Source organism: Triturus cristatus, chromosome 4_1 (genome assembly GCF_964204655.1).
Source record: "Triturus cristatus chromosome 4_1, aTriCri1.1, whole genome shotgun sequence".
Taxonomy (NCBI): Eukaryota; Metazoa; Chordata; class Amphibia; order Caudata; family Salamandridae; genus Triturus; species Triturus cristatus.
In genome coordinates this window covers 1,360,744,930-1,360,759,785 of record NC_140585.1, presented here as the reverse complement: position 1 = coordinate 1,360,759,785, position 14,856 = coordinate 1,360,744,930, and positions in this window count along the sequence as shown.

Here is a 14,856-nt window from a genome sequence, read left to right as displayed (position 1 = left end):
ATTAGGCCAGAGTATGAGTCTAAGACCTTAGCTATTAGGCCAGAGTAAAAGATAAGACCTTAACCAGTAGGCCAGAGTAAGAGTTAAGACCTCAGCTATTAGGCCAGAGTAAGAGTTAAGACCTTAACCAGTAGGCCAGAGTAAGAGTTAAGACCTTAACCATTAGGCCAGAGTACGAGTCTAAGACCTTAGCTATTAGGCCAGAGTAAGAGTTAAGACCTTAACCAGAAGGCCTGAGTAAGAGTTAAGACCTTAACCAGTAGGCCAGAGTAAGAGTTAAGACCTTATCTATTAGGCCAGAGTACGAGTCTAAGACCTTAGCTATTAGGCCAGAGTAAGAGTTAAGACATTAGCTATTAGGCCCAAGTAAGAGTTAAGACCTTAGCTATTAGGCCAGAGTAAGAGTTAAGACCTTAGCTATTAGGACAGAGTAAGAGTTGAGACCTTAGCTATTAAGCCAGAGTAAGAGTTAAGACCTTAACAAGTAGGCCAGAGCACAAGTCTAAGACCTTAGCTATTAGGCCAGAGTAAGAGTTAAGACCTTAGCTATTAGGCCAGAGTAACAGTTAAGACCTTAACCAGTAGGCCAGAGTAAGAGGTAAGACCTTAACCATTAGGCCAGAGTACGAGTCTAAGACCTTAGCTATTAGGCCAGAGTACGAGTTAAGACACTAGCTATTAGGCCAGAGTAAGAGTTAAGACCTTAACCATTAGGCCAGAGTACGAGTCTAAGACCTTAGCTATTATGCCAGAGTAAGGGTAAAGACCTTAACCAGTAGGCCAGAGTAAGAGTTAAGACCTTAACCTGTAGGCCAGAGTACAAGTCTAAGGCCTTAGCTATTAGGCCAGAGTAAGAGTTAAGACCTTAACCAGTAGGCCAGAGTAAGAGTTAAGACCTTAACCAGTAGGCCAGAGTACAAGTCTAAGACCTTAGCTATTAGGCCAGAGTAAGAGTTAAGACCTTAGCTATTAGGACAGAGTAAGAGTTGAGACCTTAGCTATTAGGCCAGAGTAAGAGTTAAGACCTTAACCATTAGGCCAAAGTACGAGTCTAAGACCTTAGCTATTAGGCCAGAGTAAGAGTTAAGACCTTAGCTATTAGGCCAGAGTAAGCGTTAAGACCTTAGCTATTAGGCCAGAGTAAGAGTTAAAGACCTTAACCAGTAGGCCAGAGTAAGAGTTAAGACCTTACCCATTAGGCCAGAGTACGAGTCTAAGACCTTAGCTATTAGGCCAGAGTAAGAGTTAAGACCTTAGCTATTAGGCCAGAGTAAGAGTTAAGACCTTAACCAGTAGGGCAGAGTAAGAGCTAAGACCTTAACCATTAGGCCAGAGTATGAGTCTAAGACCTTAGCTATTAGGCCAGAGTAGTAGTTAAGACCTTAACCAGTAGGCCAAAGTAAGAGTTAAGACCTTAACCAGTAGGCCAGAGTACGAGTCTAAGACCTTAGCTATTAGGCCAGAGTAAGAGTTAAGACCTTAACCATTAGGCCAGAGTACAAATCTAAGACCTTAGCTATTAGGCCAGAGTAAGAGTTAAGACCTTAGCTAATAGGCCAGAGTAAGTGTTAAGACCTTAGCTATTAGGCCAGAGTAAGAGTTAAGACCTTAACCATTAGGCCAGAGTACGAGTCTAAGACCTTAGCTATTAGGCCAGAGTAAGAGTTAAGACCTTAACCAGTAGGCCAGAGTAAGAGTTAAGACCTTAACCAGTAGGCCAGAGTACAAGTCTAAGACCTTAGCTATTAGGCCAGAGTAAGAGTTAAGACCTTAGCTATTAGGACAGAGTAAGAGTTGAGACCTTAGCTATTAGGCCAGAGTAAGAGTTAAGACCTTAACAAGTAGGCCAGAGCACAAGTCTAAGACCTTAGCTATTAGGCCAGAGTAAGAGTTAAGACCTTAGCTATTAGGCCAGAGTAACAGTTAAGACCTTAACCAGTAGGCCAGAGTAAGAGGTAAGACCTTAACCATTAGGCCAGAGTACGAGTCTAAGACCTTAGCTATTAGGCCAGAGTACGAGTTAAGACACTAGCTATTAGGCCAGAGTAAGAGTTAAGACCTTAACCATTAGGCCAGAGTACGAGTCTAAGACCTTAGCTATTATGCCAGAGTAAGAGTTAAGACCTTAACCTGTAGGCCAGAGTACAAGTCTAAGGCCTTAGCTATTAGGCCAGAGTACGAGTCTAAGACCTTAGCTATTAGGCCAGAGTAAGAGTTAAGACCTTAACCAGTAGGCCAGAGTAAGAGTTAAGACCTTAGCTATTAGGCCAGAGTAAGAGTTAGGACCTTAGCTATTAGGCCAGAGTAAGAGTTAAGACCTTAACCATTAGGCCAGAGTATGAGTCTAAGACCTTAGCTATTAGGCCAGAGTAAAAGTTAAGACCTTAACCAGTAGGCCAGAGTAAGAGTTAAGACCTCAGCTATTAGGCCAGAGTAAGAGTTAAGACCTTAACCAGTAGGCCAGAGTAAGAGTTAAGACCTTAACCATTAGGCCAGAGTACGAGTCTAAGACCTTAGCTATTAGGCCAGAGTAAGAGTTAAGACCTTAACCAGAAGGTCTGAGTAAGAGTTAAGACCTTAACCAGTAGGCCAGAGTAAGAGTTAAGACCTTAGCTATTAGGCCAGAGTACGAGTCTAAGACCTTAGCTATTAGGCCAGAGTAAGAGTTAAGACATTAGCTATTAGGCCCAAGTAAGAGTTAAGACCTTAGCTATTAGGCCAGAGTACGAGTCTAAGACCTTAGCTATTAGGCCAGAGTAAGAGTTAAGACCTTAACCAGTAGGCCAGAGTAAGAGTTAAGACCTTAGCTATTAGGCGAGAGTACGAGTCTAAGACCTTAGCTATTAGGCCAGAGTAAGAGTTAAGACATTAGCTATTAGGCCCGAGTAAGAGTTAAGACCTTAGCTATTAGGCCAGAGTACGAGTCTAAGACCTTAGCTATTAGGCCAGAGTAAGAGTTAAGACCTTAACCATTAGGCCAGAGTACGAGTTAAGACCTTAACCAGTAGGCCAGAGTACGAAGCTAAGACCTTAGCTATTAGGCCAGAGTAAGAGTTAAGACCTTAGCTATTAGGCCAGAGTAAAAGTTAAGACCTTAACCATTAGGCCAGAGTACGAGTCTAAGACCTTAGCTATTAGGCCAGAGTAAGAGTTAAGACCTTAACCATTAGGCCAGAGTACGAGTCTAGGACCTTAGCTATTAGGCCAGAGTACGAGTCTAAGACCTTAGCTATTAGGCCAGAGTAAGAGTTAAGACCTTAGCTATTAGGCCAGAGTAAGAGTTAAGACCTTAACCATTAGGCCAGAGTACGAGTCTAAGACCTTAGCTATTAGGCCAGAGTAAGTGTTAAGACCTTAGCTATTAGGCCAGAGTAAGGGTTAAGACCTTAACCAGTAGGCCAGAGTAAGAGTTAAGACCTTAACCAGTAGGCCAGAGTACGAGTCTAAGACATTAGCTATTAGGCCAGAGTACGAGTCTAAGACCTTAACCAGTAGGCCAGAGTAAGAGTTAAGACCTTAACCATTAGGCCAAAGTACGAGTCTAAGATCTTAGCTATTAGGCCAGAGTAAGAGTTAAGACCTTAGCTATTAGGCCAGATTAAGAGTCTAAGACATTTGCTATTAGGCCAGAGTAAGAGTTAAGACCTTAGCTATTAGGCTAGAGTAAGAGTTAAGACCTTAACCAGTAGGCCAGAGTAAGAGTTAAGACCTTAACCATTAGGCCAGAGTACGAGTCTAAGACCTTAGCTATTAGGCCAGAGTAAGAGTTAAAGACCTTAACCAGTAGGCCAGAGTAAGAGTTAAGACCTTACCCATTAGGCCAGAGTACAAGTCTAAGACCTTAGCTATTAGGCCAGAGTAAGAGTTAAGACCTTAGCTATTAGGCCAGAGTAAGCGTTAAGACCTTAGCTATTAGGCCAGAGTAAGAGTTAAGACCTTAACCAGTAGGGCAGAGTAAGAGCTAAGACGTTAACCATTAGGCCAGAGTATGAGTCTAAGACCTTAGCTATTAGGCCAGAGTAGTAGTTAAGACCTTAACCAGTAGGCCAAAGTACGAGTTAAGACCTTAACCAATAGGCCAGAGTAGGAGTCTAAGACCTTAGCTATTAGGCCAGAGTAAGAGTCAAGACCTTAACCATTAGGCCAGAGTACAAATCTAAGACCTTAGCTATTAGGCCAGAGTAAGAGTTAAGACCTTAACCAGTAGGCCAGAGTAAGAGTTAAGACCTTAACCATTAGGCCAGAGTACGAGTCTAGGACCTTAGCTATTAGGCCAGAGTAAGAGTTAAGACCTTAGCTATTAGGACAGAGTAAGAGTTGAGACCTTAGCTATTAGGCCAGAGTAAGAGTTAAGACCTTAACCAGTAGGCCAGAGTACGAGTCTAAGACCTTAGCTATTAGGCCAGAGTAAGAGATAAGACCTTAGCTATTAGGCCAGAGTAACAGTTAAGACCTTAACCAGAAGGCCAGAGTAAGAGGTAAGACCTTAACCATTAGGCCAGAGTACGAGTCTAAGACCTTAGCTATTAGGCCAGAGTACGAGTTAAGACCCTAGCTATTAGGCCAGAGTAAGAGTTAAGACCTTAACCATTAGGCCAGAGTACGAGTCTAAGACCTTAGCTATTATGCCAGAGTAAGGGTAAAGACCTTAACCAGTAGGCCAGAGTAAGAGTTAAGACCTTAACCTGTAGGCCAGAGTACAAGTCTAAGACCTTAGCTATTAGGCAAGAGTACGAGTCTAAGACCTTAGCTATTAGGCCAGAGTAAGAGTTAAGATCTTAACCAGTAGGCCAGAGTGAGAGTTAAGACCTTAGCTATTAGGCCAGAGTAAGAGTTAAGACCTTAGCTATTAGGCCAGAGTAACAGTTAAGACCTTAACCAGTAGGCCAGAGTAAGAGTTAAGACCTTAGCTATTAGGCCAGATTACGAGTCTAAGACCTTAGCTATTAGGCCAGAGTAAGAGTTAAGACCTTAGCTATTAGGCCAGAGTAACAGTTAAGACCTTAACCATTAGGCCAGAGTAAGAGGTAAGACCTTAACCATTAGGCCAGAGTACGAGTCTAAGACCTTAGCTATTAGGCCAGAGTACGAGTTAAGACCCTAGCTATTAGGCCAGAGTAAAAGTTAAGTCCTTAACCAGTAGGCCAGAGTAAGAGTTAAGACCTCAGCTATTAGGCCAGAGTAAGAGTTAAGACCTTAGCTATTATCCCAGAGTAAGAGTTAAGACCTTAACCATTAGGCCAGAGTACGAGTCTAAGACCTTAGCTATTAGGCCAGAGTAAGAGTTAAGACCTTAACCAGAAGGCCCGAGTAAGAGTTAAGACCTTAACCTGCAGGCCAGAGTACGAGTCTAAGACCTTAGCTATTATCCCAGAGTAAGAGTTAAGACCTTAACCAGTAGGCCAGAGTACGAGTCTAAAACCTTAGCTATTAAGCCAGAGTAAGAGTTAAGACCTTAACCAGTAGGCCAGAGTAAGAGTTAAGACCTTAACCATTAGGCCAGAGTATGAGTCTAAGACCTTAGCTATTAGGCCAGAGTAAGAGTTAAGACCTTAGCTATTAGGCCAGAGTAGGAGTTAAAAGCTTAACCATTAGGCCAGAGTACGAGTCTAAGACCTTAGCTATTAGGCCAGAGTACGAGTCTAAGACCTTAGCTATTAGGCCAGAGTAAAAGTTAAGACCTTAACCATTAGGCGAGAGTATGAGTCTAAGACCTTAGCTATTAGGCCAGAGTAGGAGTTAAGACCTTAACCATTAGGCCAGAGTACGAGTCTAAGACCTTAACTATTAGGCCAGAGTACGAGTCTAAGACCTTAGCTATTAGGCCAGAGTAAGAGTTAAGACCTTAACCATTAGGCCAGAGTAAGAGTTAAGACCTTAACCAGTAGGCCATGGTACGAGGCTAAGACCTTAGCTATTAGGCCAGAGTAAGAGTTAAAACCTTAGCTATTAGGCCAGAGTAAAAGTTAAGACCTTAACCATTAGGCCACAGTACGAGTCTAAGACCTTAGCTATTAGGCCAGAGTAAGAGTTAAGACCTTAACCATTAGGCCAGAGTACGAGTCTAAGACCTTATCTATTAGGCCAGAGTACAAGTCTAAGACCTTAGCTATTAAAGCAGAGTAAGCGTTAAGACCTTAACCATTAGGCCAGAGTACGAGTTAAGACCTTAACCAGTAGGCCAGAGTACGAAGCTAAGACCTTAGCTATTAGGCCCGAGTAAGAGCTAAGACATTAGCTATTAGGCCAGAGTATGAGTCTAAGACCTTAGCTATTATCCCAGAGTAAGAGTTAAGACCTTAACCAGTAGGCCAGAGTACGAGTCTAAAACCTTAGCTATTAGGCCAGAGTAAGAGTTAAGACCTTAACCAGTAGGCCAGAGTAAGAGTTAAGACCTTAACCATTAGGCCAGAGTATGAGTCTAAGACCTTAGCTATTAGGCCAGAGTAAGAGTTAGGACCTTAGCTATTTGGCCAGAGTAAGAGTTAAGACCTTAGCTGTTAGGCCAGAGTAGGAGTTAAAAGCTTAACCATTAGGCCAGAGTACGAGTCTAAGACCTTAGCTATTAGGCCAGAGTACGAGTCTAAGACCTTAGCTATTAGGCCAGAGTAAGAGTTAAGACTTTAACCAGTAGGCCAGAGTAAGAGTTAAGACCTTAACCAGTAGGCCAGAGTACGAGTCTAAGACCTTAGCTATTAGTCCAGTGTAAGAGTTAAGACCTTAGCTATTAGGCCAGAGTAAAAGTTAAGACCTTAACCATTAGGCCAGAGTACGAGTCTAAGACCTTAGCTATTAGGCCAGAGTAGGAGTTAAGACCTTAACCATTAGGCCAGAGTACGAGTCTAAGACCTTAGCTATTAGGCCAGAGTAAGAGTCTAAGACCTTAGCTATTAGGCCAGAGTAAGAGTTAAGACCTTAACCAGTAGGCCAGAGTAAGAGTTAAGACCTTAACCAGTAGGCCAGAGTACAAGGCTAAGACCTTAGCTATTAGGCCAGATTAAGAGTTAAAACCTTAGCTATTAGGCCAAAGTAAAAGTTAAGACCTTAACCCTTACCCCACAGTACGAGTCTAAGACCTTAGCTATTAGGCCAGAGTAAGAGTTAAGACCTTAACCATTAGGCCAGAGTACGAGTCTAAGACCTTAGCTATTAGGCCAGAGTATGAGTCTAAGACCTTAGCTATTAGAGCAGACTAAGCGTTAAGACCTTAACCATTAGGCCAGAGTACGAGTTAAGACCTTAACCAGTAGGCCAGATTATGAAGCTAAGACCTTAGCTATTAGGCCAGAGTAAGAGTTAAGAACTGAGCTATTAGGCCAGAGTAAAAGTTAAGACCTTAACCATTAGGCCAGAGTATGAGTCTAAGATCTTAGCTATTAGGCCAGAGTAAGAGTTAAGACCTTAACCATTAGGCCAGCGTACGAGTCTAGGACCTTAGCTATTAGGCCAGAGTACGAGTCTAAGACCTTAGCTATTAGGCCAGAGTAAGAGTTAAGACCTTAGCTATTAGGCCAGAGTAAGAGTTAAGACCTTAACCATTAGGCCAGAGTATGAGTCTAAGACCTTAGCTATTAAGCCAGAGTAAGTGTTAAGACCTTAGCTATTAGGCCAGAGTAAGAGTTAAGACCTTAACTATTAGGCCAGCGTACGAGTCTAAGACCTTAGCTATTAGGCCAGAGTAAGTGTTAAGACCTTAGCTATTAGGCCAGAGTAAGAGTTAAGACCTTAACCAGTAGGCCAGAGTAAGAGTTAAGACCTTAACCAGTAGGCCAGAGTACGAGTCTAAGACCTTAGCTATTAGGCCAGAGTAAGAGTTAAGACCTTAGCTATTAGGACAGAGTAAGAGTTGAGACCTTAGCTATTAGGCCAGAGTAAGAGTTAAGACCTTAACCAGTATAGGCCAGAGCACAAGTCTAAGACCTTAGCTATTAGGCCAGAGTAAGAGTTAAGACCTTAGCTATTAGGCCAGAGTAACAGTTAAGACCTTAACCAGTAGGCCAGAGTAAGAGGTAAGACCTTAACCATTAGGCCAGAGTACGAGTCTAAGACCTTAGCTATTAGGCCAGAGTACGAGTTAAGACCCTAGCTATTAGGCCAGAGTAAGAGTTAAGACCTTAACCATTAGGCCAGAGTATGAGTCTAAGACCTTAGCTATTAGGCCAGAGTAGGAGTTAAGACCTTAACCATTAGGCCAGAGTATGAGTCTAAGACCTTAACTATTAGGCCAGAGTACGAGTCTAAGACCTTAGCTATTAGGCCAGAGTAAGAGTTAAGACCTTAACCAGTAGGCCAGAGTCAGAGTTAAGACCTTAACCAGTAGGCCATGGTACGAGGCTAAGACCTTAGCTATTAGGCCAGAGTAAGAGTTAAAACCTTAGCTATTAGGCCAGAGTAAAAGTTAAGACCTTAGCCATTAGGCCACAGTACGAGTCTAAGACCTTAGCTATTAGGGCAGAGTAAGAGTTAAGACCTTAACCATTAGGCCAGAGTACGAGTCTAAGACCTTAGCTATTAGAGCAGAGTAAGCGTTAAGACCTTAACCATTAGGCCAGAGTACGAGTTAAGACCTTAACCAGTAGGCCAGAGTACGAAGCTAAGACCTTAGCTATTAGGCACGAGTAAGAGTTAAGACCTTTGCTATTAGGCCACAGTACGAGTCTAAGACCTTAGCTATTATCCCAGAGTAAGAGTTAAGACCTTAACCAGTAGGCCAGAGTACGAGTCTAAAACCTTAGCTATTAGGCCAGAGTAAGAGTTAAGACCTTAACCAGTAGGCCAGAGTAAGAGTTAAGACCTTAACCATTAGGCCAGAGTATGAGTCTAAGACCTTAGCTATTAGGCCAGAGTAAGAGTTAAGACCTTAGCTATTAGGCCAGAGTAAAAGTTAAGACCTTAGCTATTAGGCCAGAGTAGGATTTAAAAGCTTAACCATTAGGCCAGAGTACGAGTCTAAGACCTTAGCTATTAGGCCAGAGTACGAGTCTAAGACCTTAGCTATTAGGCCAGAGTAAGAGTTAAGACTTTAACCAGTAGGCCAGAGTACGAGTCTAAGACCTTAGCTATTAGTCCAGTGTAAGAGTTAAGACCTTAGCTATTAGGCCAGAGTAAAAGTTAAGACCTTAACCATTAGGCCAGAGTACGAGTCTAAGACCTTAGCTATTAGGCCAGAGTAGGAGTTAAGACCTTAACCATTAGGCCAGAGTACGAGTCTAAGACCTTAGCTATTAGGCCAGAGTACAAGTCTAAGACCTTAGCTATTAGGCCAGAGTAAGAGTTAAGACCTTAACCAGTAGGCCAGAGTAAGAGTTAAGACCTTAACCAGTAGGCCAGAGTACAAGGCTAAGACCTTAGCTATTAGGCCAGAGTAAGAGTTAAGACCTTAACCATTAGGCCAGAGTACGAGTCTAAGACCGTAGCTATTAGGCCAGAGTACGAGTCTAAGACCTTAGCTATTAGGCCAGAGTAAAAGTTAAGACCTTAACCATTAGGCCAGAGTACGAGTCTAAGATCTTAGCTATTAGGCCAGAGTAAGAGTTAAGACCTTAACCATTAGGCCAGAGTACGAGTCTAGGACCTTAGCTATTAGGCCAGAGTACGAGTCTAAGACCTTAGCTATTAGGCCAGAGTAAGAGTTAAGACCTTAGCTATTAGGCCAGAGTAAGAGTTAAGACCTTAACCATTAGGCCAGAGTACGAGTGTAAGACCTTAGCTATTAGGCCAGAGTAAGTTTTAAGACCTTAGCTATTAGGCCAGAGTAAGAGTTAAGACCTTAACCATTAGGCCAGAGTACGAGTCTAAGACCTTTGCTATTAGGCCAGAGTAAGTGTTAAGACCTTAGCTATTAGGCCAGAGTAAGAGTTAAGACCTTAACAAGTAGGCCAGAGTAAGAGTTAAGACCTTAACCAGTAGGCCAGAGTACGAGTCTAAGACCTTAGCTATTAGGCCAGAGTAAGAGTTAAGACCTTAGCTATTAGGACAGAGTAAGAGTTGAGACCTTAGCTATTAGGCCAGAGTAAGAGTTAAGACCTTAACCAGTAGGCCAGAGCACAAGTCTAAGACCTTAGCTATTAGGCCAGAGTAAGAGTTAAGACCTTAGCTATTAGGCCAGAGTAACAGTTAAGACCTTAACCAGTAGGCCAGAGTAAGAGGTAAGACCTTAACCATTAGGCCAGAGTATGAGTCTAAGACCTTAGCTATTAGGCCAGAGTACGAGTTAAGACCCTAGCTATTAGGCCAAAGTAAGAGTTAAGACCTTAACCATTAGGCCAGAGTACGAGTCTAAGACCTTAGCTATTATGCCAGAGTAAGGGTAAAGACCTTAACCAGTAGGCCAGAGTAAGAGTTAAGACCTTAACCTGTAGGCCAGAGTACAAGTCTAAGACCTTAGCTATTAGGCCAGAGTAAGAGTTAAGACCTTAACCAGTAGACCAGAGTAAGAGTTAAGACCTTAGCTATTAGGCCAGAGTAAGAGTTAGGACCTTAGCTATTAGGCCAGAGTAAGAGTTAAGAGCTTAACCATTAGGCCAGAGTATGAGTCTAAGACCTTAGCTATTAGGCCAGAGTAAAAGTTAAGACCTTAACCAGTAGGCCAGAGTAAGAGTTAAGACCTCAGCTATTAGGCCAGAGTAAGAGTTAAGACCTTAACCAGTAGGCCAGAGTAAGAGTTAAGACCTTAACCATTAGGCCAGAGTACGAGTCTAAGACCTTAGCTATTAGGCCAGAGTAAGAGTTAAGACCTTAACCAGAAGGCCTGAGTAAGAGTTAAGACCTTAACCAGTAGGCCAGAGTAAGAGTTAAGACCTTAGCTATTAGGCCAGAGTACGAGTCTAAGACCTTAGCTATTAGGCCAGAGTAAGAGTTAAGACATTAGCTATTAGGCCCGAGTAAGAGTTAAGACCTTAGCTATTAGGCCAGAGTAAGAGTTAAGACCTTAACCAGTAGGCCAGAGTAAGAGTTAAGACCTTAACCATTAGGCCAGAGTACGAGTCTAAGACCTTAGCTATTAGGCCAGAGTAAGAGTTAAGACCTTAACCAGAAGGCCTGAGTAAGAGTTAAGACCTTAACCAGTAGGCCAGAGTAAGAGTTAAGACCTTAGCTTATTAGGCCAGAGTACGAGTCTAAGACCTTAGCTATGAGGCCAGAGTAAGAGTTATGACCTTAACCAGTAGGCCAGAGTAAGAGTTAAGACCTTAGCTATTAGGCCAGAGTACGAGTCTAAGACCTTAGCTATTAGGCCAGAGTAAGAGTTAAGACATTAGCTATTAGGCCCGAGTAAGAGTTAAGACCTTAGCTATTAGGCCAGAGTACGAGTCTAAGACCATAGCTATTAGGCCAGAGTAAGAGTTAAGACCTTAACCATTAGGCCAGAGTACGAGTCTAAGACCTTAGCTATTAGGCCAGAGCACGAGTCTAAGACCATAGCTATTAGAGTAGAGTAAGCATTAAGACCTTAACCATTAGGCCAGAGTACGAGTTAAGACCTTAACCAGTAGGCCAGAGTACGCAGCTAAGACCTTAGCTATTAGGCCAGAGTAAGAGTTAAGACCTTAGCTATTAGGCCAGAGTAAAAGTTAAGACCTTAACCATTAGGCCAGAGTACAAGTCTAGGACCTTAGCTATTAGGCCAGAGTAAGAGTTAAGACCTTAACCATTAGGCCAGAGTACGAGTCTAGGACCTTAGCTATTAGGCCAGAGTACGAGTCTAAGACCTTAGCTATTAGGCCAGAGTAAGAGTTAAGACCTTAGCTATTAGGCCAGAGTAAGAGTTAAGACCTTAACCATTAGGCCAGAGTACGAGTCTAAGACCTTAGCTATTAGGCCAGATTAAGTGTTAAGACCTTAGCTATTAGGCCAGAGTAAGGGTTAAGAACTTAACCAGTAGGCCAGAGTAAGAGTTAAGACCTTAACCATTAGGCCAGAGTACGAGTCTAAGACCTTAGCTATTAGGCCAGAGTACGAGTCTAAGACCTTAACCAGTAGGCCAGAGTAAGAGTTAAGACCTTAACCATTAGGCCAAAGTACGAGTCTAAGATCTTAGCTATTAGGCCAGAGTAAGAGTTAAGACCTTAGCTATTAGGCCAGATTACGAGTCTGAGACATTTGCTATTAGGCCAGAGTAAGAGTTAAGACCTTAGCTATTAGGCTAGAGTAAGAGTTATGACCTTAACCAGTAGGCCAGAGTAAGAGTTAAGACCTTAACCATTAGGACAGAGTACGAGTATAAGACCTTAGCTATTAGGCCAGAGTAAGAGTTAAAGACCTTAACCAGTTGGCCAGAGTAAGAGTTAAGACCTTACCCATTAGGCCAGAGTACGAGTCTAAGACCTTAGCTCTTAGGCCAGAGTAAGAGTTAAGACCTTAGCTATTAGGCCAGAGTAAGCGTTAAGACATTAGCTATTAGGCCAGAGTAAGAGTTAAGACCTTAACCAGTAGGGCAGAGTAAGAGTTAAAACCTTAACCATTAGGCCAGAGTATGAGTCTAAGACCTTAGCTATTAGGCCAGAGTAGTAGTTAAGACCTTAACCAGTAGGCCAAAGTAAGAGTTAAGACCTTAATGAGTAGGCCAGAGTACGAGTCTAAGACCTTAGCTATTAGTCCAGTGTAAGAGTTAAGACCTTAGCTATTAGGCCAGAGTAAAAGTTAAGACCTTAACCATTAGGCCAGAGTACGAGTCTAAGACCTTAGCTATTAGGCCAGAGTAGGAGTTAAGACCTTAACCATTAGGCCAGAGTACGAGTCTAAGACCTTAGCTATTAGGCCAGAGTACGAGTCTAAGACCTTAGCTATTAGGCCAGAGTAAGAGTTAAGACCTTAACCAGTAGGCCAGAGTACAAGGCTAAGACCTTAGCTATTAGGCTAGAGTAAGAGTTAAGACCTTAACCATTAGGCCAGAGTACGAGTCTAAGACCGTAGCTATTAGGCCAGAGTAAGAGTTAAGACCTTAGCTATTAGGCCAGAGTAAAAGTTAAGACCTTAACCATTAGGCCAGAGTACAAGTCTAGGACCTTAGCTATTAGGCCAGAGTAAGAGTTAAGACCTTAACCATTAGGCCAGAGTACGAGTCTAGGACCTTAGCTATTAGGCCAGAGTACGAGTCTAAGACCTTAGCTATTAGGCCAGAGTAAGAGTTAAGACCTTAGCTATTAGGCCAGAGTAAGAGTTAAGACCTTAACCATTAGGCCAGAGTACGAGTCTAAGACCTTAGCTATTAGGCCAGATTAAGTGTTAAGACCTTAGCTATTAGGCCAGAGTAAGAGTTAAGACCTTAACCAGTAGGCCAGAGTAAGAGTTAAGACCTTAACCATTAGGCCAGAGTACGAGTCTAAGACCTTAGCTATTAGGCCAGAGTACGAGTCTAAGACCTTAACCAGTAGGCCAGAGTAAGAGTTAAGACCTTAACCATTAGGCCAAAGTACGAGTCTAAGATCTTAGCTATTAGGCCAGAGTAAGAGTTAAGACCTTAGCTATTAGGCCAGATTACGAGTCTGAGACATTTGCTATTAGGCCAGAGTAAGAGTTAAGACCTTAGCTATTAGGCTAGAGTAAGAGTTATGACCTTAACCAGTAGGCCAGAGTAAGAGTTAAGACCTTAACCATTAGGACAGAGTACGAGTATAAGACCTTAGCTATTAGGCCAGAGTAAGAGTTAAAGACCTTAACCAGTTGGCCAGAGTAAGAGTTAAGACCTTACCCATTAGGCCAGAGTACGAGTCTAAGACCTTAGCTCTTAGGCCAGAGTAAGAGTTAAGACCTTAGCTATTAGGCCAGAGTAAGCGTTAAGACATTAGCTATTAGGCCAGAGTAAGAGTTAAGACCTTAACCAGTAGGGCAGAGTAAGAGTTAAAACCTTAACCATTAGGCCAGAGTATGAGTCTAAGACCTTAGCTATTAGGCCAGAGTAGTAGTTAAGACCTTAACCAGTAGGCCAAAGTAAGAGTTAAGACCTTAATGAGTAGGCCAGAGTACGAGTCTAAGACCTTAGCTATTAGTCCAGTGTAAGAGTTAAGACCTTAGCTATTAGGCCAGAGTAAAAGTTAAGACCTTAACCATTAGGCCAGAGTACGAGTCTAAGACCTTAGCTATTAGGCCAGAGTAGGAGTTAAGACCTTAACCATTAGGCCAGAGTACGAGTCTAAGACCTTAGCTATTAGGCCAGAGTACGAGTCTAAGACCTTAGCTATTAGGCCAGAGTAAGAGTTAAGACCTTAACCAGTAGGCCAGAGTAAGAGTTAAGACCTTAACCAGTAGGCCAGAGTACAAGGCTAAGACCTTAGCTATTAGGCTAGAGTAAGAGTTAAGACCTTAACCATTAGGCCAGAGTACGAGTCTAAGACCGTAGCTATTAGGCCAGAGTACGAGTCTAAGACCTTAGCTATTAGAGCAGACTAAGCGTTAAGACCTTAACCATTAGGCCAGAGTACGAGTTAAGACCTTAACCAGTAGGCCAGACAAAGAGTTAAGACCTTAACCAGTAGGCCAGAGTACGAGTCTAAGACCTTAGCTATTAGGCCAGAGTAAGAGTTAAGACCTTAGCTATTAGGACAGAGTAAGAGTTGAGACCTTAGCTATTAGGCCAGAGTAAGAGTTAAGACCTTAACCAGTAGGCCAGAGCACAAGTCTAAGACATTAGCTATTAGGCCAGAGTAAGAGTTAAGACCTTAGCTATTAGGCCAGAGTAACAGTTAAGACCTTAACCAGTAGGCCAGAGTAAGAGGTAAGACCTTAACCATTAGGCCAGAGTATGAGTCTAAGACCTTAGCTATTAGGCCAGAGTACGAGTTAAGACCCTAGCTATTAGGCCAGAGTAAGAGTTAAGACCTTAACCATTAGGCCAGAGTACGAGTCTAAGACCTTAGC